The following is a 14,742-nucleotide window of genomic DNA, read 5'->3' as shown; positions in this document are numbered from 1 at the left end:
ACCTGTAATTGCATTTCCTGCAATCTAGAGCAAAGAAATGCCTTATATGCCATCAACAGATATTAGCTAAATATCACCTGTGTCATATTTGAGAGCAGTTACAAAATACTAATTTGAGAAACCCATGGACGGCCTTTAGCTCTTGGCTAACATGGTGTCACCAATTTTCTTTCAAATAGACTGTATTCACAGGGGCCCAAGGGCGGGAATACGTTTCGGGGAGGACGTAGGAGTTTCATTTTCTGTATAACCTCAGAGTTAATGGTCACGCAACACAACCCTAACGCTTTGTTCAGACAGACTCTGGTAATATGGCAAAGAAGCACAATGTTTACCTCTGCCCCATCCCGATTCAGCAATGTATTCTGAGTAGATCAAGAGCTGAGGTTTTGGGGTGCTCTGCAATTCTTTATTGAAACAAACAACTAGCAAAATCTAAAAGTTAAAATCACAGTTTGAATTAGAGCTAACATTACCGTATGAGTGATAGGCTGGCAGTTAGGCCTACTAGTCTAGGTGATATGTGAAAAACTTTTTTTTATAAAAGCATGAAACTTGGAATATTTGCAAAGTTTGGGGCACGGAATATTTTCAGTTATGGAGCCATCGCAAAAACTTCTGCTGGCCATTTTTCTATTCCACTATAAATGGACAATGAATTGTCCTTACTATCTGCTGAAACTAACATGATATCAACAGAAAAGGTGATGTCTACATCTAGGCTATGTTTTGATGGTCAATGATTACAATGGTATCATACAACATCATAAATCTATAGATCTTTCATCATCACAGATCTCTAGACTTTGCCAACAACCTCTCATTGTCCATTTTCCAAACTTGTACGATCTGGAGCACTGAGCAGAACAGCCTCAAAACAAATAACATCAACAGCAATGTCAAATCAAACCATCCTATGTAAGGGGCATGTTTAAAAAACAAAACAAAAAAAACGTTATGGATGTTACATTGCCTGTCCCAATAAGAATGGCTTATTAAGGGGATTCGCCATATCAACTTCTCCTGTAAGAACTCTTCTTTGTCTACACCCATTCAGCATCACTCACACACTCTAAAGCCTTAGCCCCACCCATCTCTTCACATGTGAGGCCATGTGCAATACAGAGTGAGTACAGGAGTGTACTAAACAACAGATTTCAAGACTAAAGGCTGGTTTATACTACGTCTATCGACATGTTTGTAGACAGCTGTTGCAGTGACATCATGAACATTCTATTGTTGTCCGACATCAAACTTGTCATTGTCGTTATGAAAAAGTATAAACACAAAAACGATAGGTATAAAATACTTGTTTACGTTCAAATGCCTCTTCTGTAAAGTAGTGATGCGCGACAAATGCCTATTTTCCTGAAATTAGTCACATTTACTAAAAAGTCTACAAAGTGAGACTGTCCTCGTGTTTCTTGGCTATTTACATTGTTTTGTTCACAAGGTCTGTTGTTCATTTGAGTTTGCTGCTTCAAATGATAGTGAAGAGATGCTGTCTACTACTACTCAGATCCAAAATCTCACACACACAGACACACATGACAGGAACTGAGTAGCCTCTTTACCACGGTAACTTCACATCCTTAAAGCGGTAGCTGTTTTTGGGCACTTCATCTCAGTGCTAGAGGCGCCACTACAGACCGTGGTTCGATACCAGGCTGTATCACAACCGGCCATGATTCATGATTGGGAGTCCCATAGGGCGGCACACAATTGGCCCAGTGTCATCCAGGTTAAGGTTTGACCGGGTTTTTAATTTTATATTTAACCTTTTTTTATAGGCAAGCCAGTTAAAAACAAATTCTTATTTACAATGTAGGCCGTAATTTTAAATAAGAACTTGTTCTTAACTGACTTGCCTAGTTAAATAAAGGTTCAATAAAAAATAAACAAATATTATTCTGTGGGGTTTATTGGAGGTTGGCACTCAACATTATGGCGCATTACTGCCACCCATTGTACTGGAGTGTCCCTGCCTCCCGCCTGTGTACTGGAGTCTTAGCTTAAAAATTTACCAATAGAATTATAAAGGGTTCCTGCAGATGCAGGAATACCCACATGCAGGAATTGTGGGCCGCAATTACACCCTTCTCCAATTTCTTGAGTCTCGACATATAACCCATTGGGTGAGCCCTCTTGAGTGTGTGACATCACAAAGATGCTTTACAGAGCTGTGTGTTTAGCTTGCTCGTGCCCCGGCATGAGCAGTTAGCACTGACCGAACGACTTGGGAAATCCAGCTTCAGCTTGATCACCAGATTAATTGGGAAATAAATGAAAGCCTCACCAGCTAGCTACCAATCTATTTTAGTTTCATTGTCTGAAAAACGAGCCCACTAATTATTTTTACCTTACCACAAATGGTCTGGTATGTGTCGCTTGATATGAGCAAATTTACCTATTCTTTGATACATTTGGGTTATGCGTACACGATTAGTTAGTGGCTATTGCCTGGATCAAATCCCCAAGCAGACTAGGTGAAAAATCTTTCTTTGCCCATGAGCAAGGAACTTAACCCTAATTACTCTTGGAAGTCTAGTAAATTACAAAAAATGTAAAAATCTAGCTAGCTACATTTCAGTAATTAGCTATCCTCCTAAATGCGGTGGTCTTTGGATAAACTAAGTTGGAAGAGTTGAAAATATTTATCTGAAAAAGAAACTAGTCGCCAGTTATTGTTGCCCGTGGTGTAATCATGTCTAACCAGTTGGCTAATGTAGCCTGTGTGCCCATGAGCTCCCAAGGCAAGATATCCGTGTCTTTTGGCATCTACGATTAGCTAGCTATTTGGCTACTGCATGGCCGGTGTAAGCCAGCATTCCAGCTAGCCAGCTACATTTCAGTCTGTAGCTATTCTTCTAAATGTGGTGGTTACTGGATAAACTAGCTATGAGTTGAACATATTTGGCTGAAAACTAGTAGCCAGTTGTTGTTGCCCATGGTGGAATCATATCTAACCCACTGGCTCCTGAAGTCTGTTTATGGCCCCATGAGCTCCCGAGTCTAGCTAGCATTAGCTAGCTAGCGTTGCGAATTTGCATTTCGCTAGCTGAGCGGTTTTATAAGAAAATGGCTGAAAATGACTGTAGCTAGCTAGCAAGCCAGCCCTCCTCTGCGCCAATGTCATTGGGGCGCGGGAATGTCAAATTCGTATTTTTGTTTTATGTTAACTGTCATTGAAGTTCAGATCCGAGGCAAGAGAAATTGTCCGCCATGTTTTGTATTTTGGTAAAGGCTCAGAGCAGGGCCTAAAATGCACTTTTTGGTCCATCAGCCACTGTGGTAAGTAGATTAAAAAAATCTACCAGCCACTCAGATTTTTTAGCAGCCAAAAATATTTTTGCCATAATTACTTAAAATGTATTAGTAAGATGTAATGCGATATATTGCTAAATTTCATTTCATTATTTTTTACCTGAGTCTTTTAACTAAATTATCAGATGATACTAAATGTTTATTTTATTTATTTAACTAGGCAAGTAAGTGAAGAACAAATTATTGTATACGTCGATGACCTACCCCAGACAAACCCGGACAACGCTGGGCCAATTGTGCGCCGCCCTATGGGACTCCCAATCACAGCCGGATGTGATACTGCCTGGAGTAGGGGGCGACAACGGTAGCTAGCTAGGCCACCGGTAGACAAGAGTACTTCGCCCCCACCTGTCAGGCACTGTTTTCCCACAGTTCTGTGAACGACGGAAAGGGCAAGTGTTTGGAAGGTGGGAGCGTAGGACACTGTGTGCTAACTTGTTTGCTAGCTAGCTAGGAGGACTCCAGTACACAGCAGGCAGGATAGGTAGTTAGCTAGCTAACGATAGCTAGACCAACGGTAGACAGTGTCCTTTGCCTTTCAAGCACTGCTTTCCCGCAGTTCTGTTAACGATGGCAAGTGCAAGTGTTTTGAAGGTGGGAGCGTAGGACACTGTGCTAACTTGTTTGCTAGCTAGCTAGGAGGACTCCAGTACACAGCAGGTGGGAGGCAGGATAGGTAGCTAGCTAGCACACCGGTAGACAGTGTACTTCGCCCACCGCCTGTCGGGCACTTTTTTCCCGCAGTTCTGTTAACGACTGGGAGGGCAGGTAGCTAGTTAGCTAGCTAGGACTCCGGTACACACAAGGCAGGGGCGACACAGGTAGGTAGATAGCTAGGACACCGGTAGACAATGTCCTTCGCCCATGAAAAGCACAGAAAATATTTATATTTCCCTTTTGACCACATTTGAATCGCAGAGACAAATCCATAATATCAAGTGTAACACAAGCATGAAGATCACGTGCACCAATGGGCTGTTCCTGCAGATACAGGAACGCCCCGAACTACTGCTGCAATCACACACTATTGTGAAATTGCCCCCACTTCCTATGGAACAAAATTTCGCCTCCTGTAACTACAGATTCTGATTCAACCCTTACCAATGATGCACTTATTTACGTCCCTAGTCAGATTAACTTGTGGATACCATTTATATGTCTCTGCATGCGGTTTGAATGAAGCTGCTAACTAGTACTAGCGCAATTGCTAACAAGAATCAGCGCATGATGAAGTCTATGGCTATCTGCTAGCATAACGACCTCTTAACTTTCTTCATACTGGACACAGACATAAAAATTGTATCCACGATTTCATCTGACTCTGGGGAAGTAGACAAAGGCATCATTGCCAAAATCCCGAAGTATCCCTTTAACCTTAACCACACTTCTAATCTTATGCCTAACCTTAAATTAAGACAAAAATAAAATATTTGTTTCCATTAATTTTTACGATAAACCAGTAGCAAATGTGGACTTTGTGGCTCTGGTAACTTGTGACAACCCCTAGATCGTTATTAACAAATAAACTGACTAGCTGCCTAATTAAATGCATGAAGAAATAATAGTTAGCTAATGAACTGTAGCACAATCGTACATTTTAGACTCAAATACATGTTAAAGCATATGCATGCTTGTCATAACTTCCTTAAGCATTCGCAACATAGCGGTCGTTGCCTGCTGCTCATCCTTGGGTGTTTTGCATGGACTCTCACTGTCTTGCAGCTGTGATTCGAAGAATCTGAACTAGCTAGCTAGCTAAATCATTGCAGGTAACGTCAGCTGCAAAGACAACCTGATTCCGCATGGCAAAACACCAAATGATAATGCAAAACCACTACAAAGATACGATAGTGCCTTATTGTCGCATCAACAAAACTACGAATAACACCCACTTTCTGTATAGCTAGTTAGCCACCATCAGACATTCTCATGTTCTGTGCTGCGAAGAGGCGGCAGCTAGCTACGGAGACTAGCATGGCTAGTGCTAGCTCGTGGGACATTTAACATAAGAATATCCATCATCTTACCCTTTTAATTCTGGTTGTCAGTCGTCTATAGTGGTTACTTTATATGTGTTTTATGTTGATGCTTGTTAGATCGCACAGTAAAGATACATCCTGCCGTATAATCTCCATCGGCGGTGTTTTTCTTCCATCCGCCCAACTTCAGCACCGACACCGAAACAGTTGATATACTGCGCATGCGTGCTGCTGTCACTGTCAGCTCAACGCTGGCCAGGCAGGGTGCGGGAAAGTGTGTTGCTTACATTGATTTGTCAAAGATGGAGAAGTAATATTGAAACATTTACTGTAAGTTTCCCAGTGTCTTTGCCACATCAGAGCCACATAGATGGCCACCGTCCTCTCTCCTTGGCACACCTTAATGTAGTCTGAAATACAGTTGCTAATTTCATTCTAACCCAAGTTTTTACAATTCCTGCTTACACCATTGGTTCAATACTTATGTCAATCTAAGCACCAGCAAGTTGTTGCTCAAGCATGTGAAACTTAAACATGTGTTTGCATATGGAATGTATACAATATTTCTCTGAACCAAGATGAACAATTGTTTGGCTCTAACAAAATATTAAGTATTCTCATCTTTAACAGAATGTTGTTGTTGTTTTTTAAATCTTGTGTTGTAATCATTTGGATAATAAATTGCAATAGGAATAGGCATTTTGTATCACCAGCTGATTATCATAGAACACATTAAAGCGCCAACATTATCTTAAACAATCTTATCTTAAAATGGATGCAGACTTTTAACACAAATTAAATAATACGAGTGACATTTTTATAGAAAAAGTAATGATCTTTTCTCATATTTAGGTCAACAAGAGAACCATAGAAGTACCCTGACAAATATCCAACATATGGGAATGAGAGTTTGTTCTCACCGGAGATAGAAAAGAGCCCTGTGTGCTTTCAAGCCCCTCCATCACACTTGACTAATTGTGGTTGCTGTTGTAGTCTACTATCTTGGTATGAGGGCTTCAGTGCCAGTGGACATGTCATGTCTAGAAGGAATACAGCTTTGGTCAAATTGATGGTAAAAATTGACTTTTTTTATTTTATTTTTGCTAACCCTAACCCTTTTCCTAACCATAACCTAATTTTCCTAACCTGCTGCGTAAGTTCTCCTAACCTGCTCTATTTGGACAAAAGCTGTATCCCTTCTAGACAAAATCCAGTGGACATTGCAGTTTTACCTTGTGAGAGATGGGAAGTGCAACAAATGTTTGCTCTAATCCTCCACTGGGAGGCATCAAAACCATGTTGCCTTCTAACTCCGATGACTACAATGGGTAAATCATGCCTATTGATAAATGGAGGGCAATAGAAATTATATTCAGAAAATTCATGGTGTTACTGTATAATGTGATAGTAGTGACTCATTAAAAAGTATAGCCTATTTATTTTGTACAACTCGAAGAGGAAATTATAGAGACATTTTCATATTATAGAATACATTTATAAGGCCTAATGTAGGCTAATCAATACAGGGGTTAAGTAACAGTGAATGTTGTTTCATTATGCCCAGTGGCATAAGAACATCAAAGAATTAGCCAACATCTCCCAAACTGAGGCAACCTTCCACAAAGAGGGTCTTAGACCAGACGATAAACATGGTACAGCAAATTAAATGATCAAATCACCATCAAAAGTAGCACAGTCCCTACCACCCAGCTCTGCTGCCCTCCTTTTTACCAACATGCCCTGCTCCAACAGTCCAAGCCTGGGAAGTCTACAGAAAGCTACAGAAGGTGAAAACCCATGAGGCAGCAGGCCCAGATGAAATCCCAGGCAGACTAATAAGGAGTTTGCATATGAGCTGAGCACAGACCACTGGCTGACATTCTTAATTTACCACTACAAGAGGACATCGTTCCTGCTGAATGGAAAGAAGCTATAGTGGTCCACTTACCTAAAACCAAGTCACCCTCCATCAGTGAAGGCCTATCTCACCAACCTCTCTTCTGAGGAAAGCAGCTGAGAGCTTTATCACTGAATGGACTCTTACCGATATCCTACCCCAGATTGACACCCAGCAGTGAGGATGTCTTGGTTAGTTCAATCTGTGCCACTGACTTAGTCTGCTTTAAATCCAGTTTGTCTACAAATTAGTAATTGATATGTTGGATTCACGTCTCCATCTCAACCAAAAATCTAAGTTAGAGAATAGGACTAAATAAAAACACTTTAATTAAAGTGCAATTAAAGTTTGATTTGATTTAGTCATATTCTTTAACTTAGATTTCAATTATTAATTTGTAGCAAATGGAATTAAAGCCAGACTAAGTCAATAGCACAGGTGGAACCATCCAAGCTTAAACTAAATCTAAATGTTGATATTTGGTTGTGTTGACAACCAAACACAATTCATTATCACTTTTGAAATACAATAAATAGCCTATTAACTTATTGGCAAGTTAACAAATTACAGTGGCAAGAAAAAGTATGTGAACCCTTTGGAAATACCTGGATTTCTACATAAATTGGTCATAAATTTGATCTGATCTTAATCTAGGTCACAACAATAGACAAACACAGTCGGCTTAAACTAATAACACACAAACAATTATGTTTTCATGTCTTTATTGAACACACCATGTAAACATTCACAGTGCAGGGTGGGAAAAGTATGTGAACCCTTGGATTTAATAACTGGTTGACCCTCCTTTGGCAGCAATAACCTCAACCAAACTTTTTCTGTAGTTGCAGATCAGACTTGCACCATGGTCAGGAGGAATTCTGGACCATTCCTCTTTACAAAACTGTTTCAGTTCAGCAATATTCTTGGGATGTCTGGTGTGAACTGCTCTCTTGAGGTCATGCCACAGCATCTCAATCAGGTTGAGGTCAGGACTCTGACTGGCCACTCCAGAAGGCGTATTTTCTTCTGTTGAAGCCATTCTGTTGATTTACTTATGGGTTTTGGGTCGTTGTCCTGTTGCATCAACCAACTTTTGTTGAGCTTCAATTGGCGGACAGATAGCCTAACATTCTCCTGCAAAATGTCTTGATAAACTTGGGAGTTTATTTTTTTCATTGATGATAGCAAGCTGTCCAGGCCCTGAGGCAGCAAAACAGCCCCAAACCATGATGTTCCCTCCACCATACTTTACAGTTGGGATGAGGTTTTGATGTTGGTGTGCTGTGCTGTGCCTTTTTTTCTCCATACATAGTGTTGTGTGTTCCTTCCAAACAACTCAACTGTAGTTTCATCTGTCCACATAATATTTTTGCCAGTAGTGCTGTGGAACATCCAGGTGCACTTTTGTACATTTCAGACATGCAGCAATGTTTTTTTTTGGACAGCATTGGCTTCTCCGTGGTGTCCTCAAATGAATACCATTCTTGTTTAGTGTTTTCCGTATCATAGACTCATCAACAGAGATGTTAGCATGTACCAGAGATTTCTGTAAGTCTTTAGCTGACACTCTAGGATTCTTCTTAACCTCATTTAGAATTCTGCGCAGTGCTCTTGCAGTCATCTTTGCAGGACAGCCACTCCTAGGGAGAGTAGCAACAGTGCTGAACTTTCTCCATTTATAGACAATTTGTCTTACCGTGAACTGATGAACATCAAGGCTTTTAGAGATACTTTTGTAACCCTTTCCAGCTTTATGCAAGTCAACGATTCTTAATCTTAGGTCATCTGAGATCTATTTTGTTTGAGGCATTTTTCACATCAGGTAATGCTTCTTGTGAATAGCAAACTCACATTTTGTGAGTGTTTTTTTATAGGGCAAGGCAGCTCTAACCAACATCTCCAATCTCATCTCATTGATTGGACTCCAGGTTAGCTGACTCCTGACTCCAATTAGCTTTTGGAGACGTCATTAGCCTAGGGGTTCACATACTTTTTCCAACCTACACTGGCAATGTTTAAATTATGTATTCAATATAGACAATAAAAATACAATAATTTGTGTGTTATTAGCACACTATGTTTGTCTGTTGTTGTGATTTAGATGAAGCTCAGATCAAATTTGGTGACCAATTTATGTAGAAATCCAGGTAATTCCAAAGGGTTCACATACTTTTTCTTGCCACTGTATGTGTTGGATTCATGCCTCCAACTCAAGCAAAAAAAGCTAAATTAAACAATGGGATTAAGCCAGTGGCTCAGATGGAACTTTACAAGCAGTAGATACATCTCCTTTAAATGTTGATATTTGGTTATGCTGTCAACCAAACACAATTCAACATGACCTTTGTAATACAGTAAATAGGTTAGTGTAACTATACATTTCTTCTTATGTAATCATATGAAGCGTGCATAGGTTGTTGCAGTTCTGTTGAGATCTTCACAATTCCAGAATCTTGCATCATGTACTTTTAATGTTTAATGCTATCTCAACTGAAAACCAGGTCATTTGGTTCTGCTATTAGATGAAGCACAGTGATAACATTAATCTGTGGTATAAATAAACAAAATATCTGACTGTTTGTATTCCTTTTTGAACTTGTCTGTGCTTTTAAATGGTTGAGTGCGCAGTGATAGACATTTGCGGTAGGTGACAACAACCAAACATCAGACATTGTTTTTCCATTGAAATTTGGTTGTGCTTTTAGATGGTTAAAATCATAGTGATGACACATTATAAATTCAACTCACTTTTGTCTGTCTTTTTGAGTGGGTGACAATAGGTTGTAATCTTATTGATCAACGTCAGAACCAAATATTACCAAGTTACCCACCTTGAAATTACGAGATGTGCCCAGTGGGTATTGCTCTTACAGACACTCTTACAGACATTAATATTAAAGACCGACAGACATCTGTTTCTCGACAATAACAATGTAATTTGAAACATCCGTATAATAATTTCCAGTCCAAAACACTACTTCACACCAACACACCTCCCAGTGTTGGCACTAGCTACACCTGATCAACCTCAGGCACTACCGGAACAACCAGCAGTGGGCCACCATTCTGGGGCTGTAGCCGCAGCCTTCCACCTATCAATTACCTCTGCCTCTGCCACCTCACTCCTCCAATATAGTTTCCTCCAATCCAGCCTCTGCCCCAGGCTCCTCCTCCAGCCTATCCTCAGCCTGTAGTGCCCCCAGCATGTGGTGTATCCAATCCAACCAACCTACTAGAGTACTTGTATTCAATTATTAGCAATGGAACCTTGAATCGAGTACTCGTGCCGATCCCTACCTTCAAGGAGATCAAGGCAATGGACCTTCTACCTATCAGGTCAGGATATAGCCACGCATTTGATGACTTCGTCTTCCATGTTGAAACACTGATTGGGCTCCTGAAAATCATGGGCTATCAAGGTTAAACTGAACTCCTTTGTGGCTCCCATGATGAGCTTGTATTGTTCAGCTAAATCAAACATTTCATCTGTTGATCCAGCACAAGTGCTATATTCTATAACCTGCCAGACTTCTCCGCCCGGCTCTTTTTTTCAAATACAATACATTTTCCACGTTGATTCAACGTCATCACCAGGGCTGGGAATTGTTAGGGACATAATGACATGATATTATTACGATACTATGATATGCATTGCGATGATCATGATTCTACAGTAAGTGTATTGCGATTCAATACCGGAATTTTATTGCAATTCCATGCTGCAGAGGGACTGAAATAAGTGAAAATAACAAATTGGCTCCCTATTTAAAAAGATGGAGAAAAAGCTATGAAGGAAAAATACTGAAGTTTTGGTGCAGGTACAGCCAACTAGTGCAAAAAGAATTTTGCGATATCGTCAAAATTATTCGACATGTATATGATAAATAATATGTATATGTAACTATGTAATATTTATATGTAACTGTCAATTTTTACCCCATCACTAGTCATCTCATTTAATAATTGGGTTTAAATGGTGTGGAAACGATGTTGATTCAAGCAGATTTTGACCAGAGGGAAGTCAAACTCGTTCTAGACCAGCCAAGACCCTCAAGTCAATGACCCTTTCAAGAAGGTGGCTGATGTGTCCTCACCCCTAACCTCTGGCCACATATTCTCCAACAAATAAAGATATTCACTTTGTCAGTAACGCACAACATGCATTTACCAACAGGATAAGGAATGCTGGAGTGAAAACTGCTGCTTATGAGCAGAGTGGGAACTGGTCTGGTGAGTGGCAAGAGAGGGGTGTGGCCAGAGATTGGGGTGAAGACATAAACCTTCACAACAAAAACATTGTGTAGTGTAACCAGAGAATGAAGAGGAAGCGAGACCACACTCCCTGTTATTTCTGGTTCAATGAAAGTCAATGAACTAAGTAGACCAGACCCAGCTGCTATTGCATTGGTGTCTATGGGAAACCCACCCCGTTAAGTAGACCGGAGCTGACAATTTTATTTCAATGGTAAATGCCTGAGTGAAATATCTTCATTTATCCACCATCTTTGGTGTAACTCATAGACAGTGGTGTAAAATACTTAAGTAAAAATACTTTTTAAAGTACTACTTACAGTTGAAGTCGGAAGATTACATACACCTTAGCCAAATACATTTAAACTCAGTTTTTCACAATTCCTGACATTTAATCTTTGTAAAAATCCCTGTCTTAGGTCGGTTAGGATCATCACTTCATTTTAAGAATGTGAAATGTCAGAATAATAGTAGAGAGAATTATTTATTTCAGCTTTAATTTCTTTCATCACATTCCCAGTGGGTCAGACATTTACATACACTCAATTAGTACTTGGTAGCATTGCCTTTAAACTGTTTAACTTGGGTCAAACGTTCCGTGTAGCCTTCCACACACTTCCCACAATAAGTTGGGTGAATTTTGGACCATTCCTCTGACAGAGCTGGTGTAAATGAGTCAGGTTTGTAGGCCTCCTTGCTCGCACACACTTCAGTTCTGCCCACAAATGTTCTATAGAACTGAGGTCAGGGCTTTGTGATGGCCACTCCAATACCTTGACTTGGTTGTCCTTAAGCCATTTTGCCACAACTTTGGAAGTATGCTTGGGGTCATTGTCCATTTGGAAGACCCATTTGAGACCAAGCTTTAACTTCCTGACTGATGTCTTGAGATGTTGCTTCAATATATCCACATAATTTTCCGTCCTCATGATGCCATCTATTTTGTGAAGTGCACCAGTCCCTCCTGCAGCAAAGCACCCCCACAACATGATGCTGCCACCCCGTGCTTCACGGTTGGGATGGTGTTCTTTGGCTTGCAAGCCTCCCCCTTTTCCTTCAAACGTAACGATGGTCATTATGGCCAAACAGTTCTATTTTTGTTTCATTAGACCAGAGGACATTTCTCCAAAAAGTATGAACTTTGTCCCCATGTGCAGTTGCAAACCGTAGTCTGGCTTTTTTATGGCGGTTTAGGAGCAGTGGCTTCTTCCTTGCTAAGTGGCCTTTCAGGTTATGTCTATATAGGACTTATTTTACTGTGGATATAGATACCTTTGTACTTGTTTCCTCCAGTATCTTCACAAGGTCCTTTGCTGTTGTTCTGGGATTGCTTTGCACTATTCGCACCAAAGTACGTTCATCTCTAGGAGACAGAACGTGTCTCCTTCCTGAGCGGTATGACGGCTGAGTGGTCCCATGGTCTTTATACTTGTGTACTATTGTTAGTACAGATGAACGTGGTACCTTCAGGCATTTGGAAATTGCTCCCAAGGATGAACCAGATTTGTGGAGGTCTAAATTCATTTTTTAATTATTTATTTTTATTTCTCATGATGTCAAGCAGAGGCACTGAGATTGAAGGTAAGCCTTGAAATACATCCACAGGTTGTCACATTCTGACGACCTTAGTTCCTTTGTTTTGTCTTTGCTTTAGTATGGTCATGGGGGGGGGGGGGGGGGGTTGGGGTGGGTAGTCTGTTCTTTTTTCTATGATTTGGGATTTCTGTGTTTGGCCTGGTATGGTTCTCAATCAGAGGCAGCTGTCAATCGTTGTTCCTGATTGAGAACCATACTTAGGTAGCCTGTTTTCACCTTTGAGTTGTGGGTGATTATTTTCTGTTCTGTGTTTTGTGTATTCACCGTACAGGACTGTTTCGTTTCGTTCATTGTCATTTTATTGTTTTGTTTCAGTGTTCGATTGTTCTATTTAATCAATATGGACACTTACCACGCTGCGCATTGGTCCTCACCTTCTTCCACCACAGACAACCGTTACACAGGTGAACCTCCATTTGACTCAAATGATGTCAATTAGCCTATCAGAAGCTTCTAAAGCCATGACATCATTTTCTGGAATTTTCCAAGCTTTTTAAAGGCACAGTCAACATAGCGTACATAAACTTCTGACCCACTGGAATTGTGATACAGTGAATTATAAGTCAAATAATCTGTTTGTAAACAACTGTTGGAAAATGACTTGTGTCATGCACAAAGTAGATGTCCTAACCGACTTGCCAAAACTATAGTTTGTTAACAAGAAGTTTGTGGAGTGGTTGAAAAAGGGTTTTAAGGACTCCAACCTAAGTGTATGTAAACTTCCGACTTCAACTGTAAGTACTTTTTTGGGGTATCTGTACTTTACTCTTTATATTTTGACAACTTTTACTTCACTACATTCCTAAAGAAAATAATGTACTTTTTACTCCATACATTTTCCCTGACACCCAAAGGTACTCGTTACATTTTGAATGCTTAGTAGGACAGAAAATTGTCCAATTCACACACTTATCAAGAGAACAACCCTGGTCATCCCTACTGCCTCTGATCTGGCGGACTCACTAAACACAAACGCTTAATTTGTAAATGATTTCTGAGTGTTTGCAGTGTGCCGCTGGCTATCCATGAATATAAAAAAAACATTACAATTGTGCCGTCTGGTTTGCTTAATATAAGAAAGGTTTTTATTATTCATACTTTTGATACGTACGTATATTTAAGCAATTACATTTATTTTGATTACTTAAGTATATTTAAAATAAAATACTTTTAGACTTTTTCTCAAGTAGAATTTTACTGGGTGACTTTCTCTTTTACTTGAGTTATTTTCTATTAAGGTTTCTTTACTTTTACTCAAGTATGACAATTGGGTACTTTTTCCACCGTTGCTCATATAGATCCTATTAAATTAATAGTATTATAATTCCTAATTCTATGTTGTAACTGACTAATAAATCGATACCCTAGGAACGATGCACAACACATGATGCTTCTGATTGTCATAAATAAATGGATTTGATTGATTGAACTGGCCATAAATGACCTTTGATGGAATAGCCTGAAATGACCTTTTAATGAGACAAGAACCATAAGCCACTTGTGATTTGCATTGAAAAGGTTAATAGTTCACTGACAGTACTGTCTTCTGAAAACAGGAAAGTCTGTCAAATAAGTTAACTTTCTCAATAGCCAAACAATAATCAAATCATTATTAGACCCATGGTATTTACGGGAGGATAAGCGGCAAGAAGGGTAAAACCATTTGTTGCTACTGTCGAGAAAACATAGGTTCAT

General features: G+C 39.8%; 1 protein-coding gene across 1 annotated transcript in view; it reads right to left on the bottom strand.

The window, feature by feature from the left end:
• The window catches only part of LOC139375676 (regulator of G protein signaling 17), a 36,185-nt gene extending 30,649 nt beyond the window's left edge, over positions 1 to 5,536 (bottom strand). Inside the window, exon 1 of the mRNA XM_071117482.1 lies at positions 5,352 to 5,536. The gene's annotated coding sequence lies outside the window, so the exon portion shown is untranslated. The remainder of the gene's footprint in view (positions 1 to 5,351) is intronic.
• Between the last annotated feature and the right edge of the window lie 9,206 nt (positions 5,537 to 14,742).

The sequence above is a fragment of the Oncorhynchus clarkii genome, chromosome 20, assembly GCF_045791955.1.
Source record: "Oncorhynchus clarkii lewisi isolate Uvic-CL-2024 chromosome 20, UVic_Ocla_1.0, whole genome shotgun sequence".
In the NCBI taxonomy this organism is placed as follows: domain Eukaryota; kingdom Metazoa; phylum Chordata; class Actinopteri; order Salmoniformes; family Salmonidae; genus Oncorhynchus; species Oncorhynchus clarkii.
The sequence above is the reverse complement of the archived record's forward strand: the minus strand, read 5'-3'. Positions and strand labels throughout refer to the sequence as shown.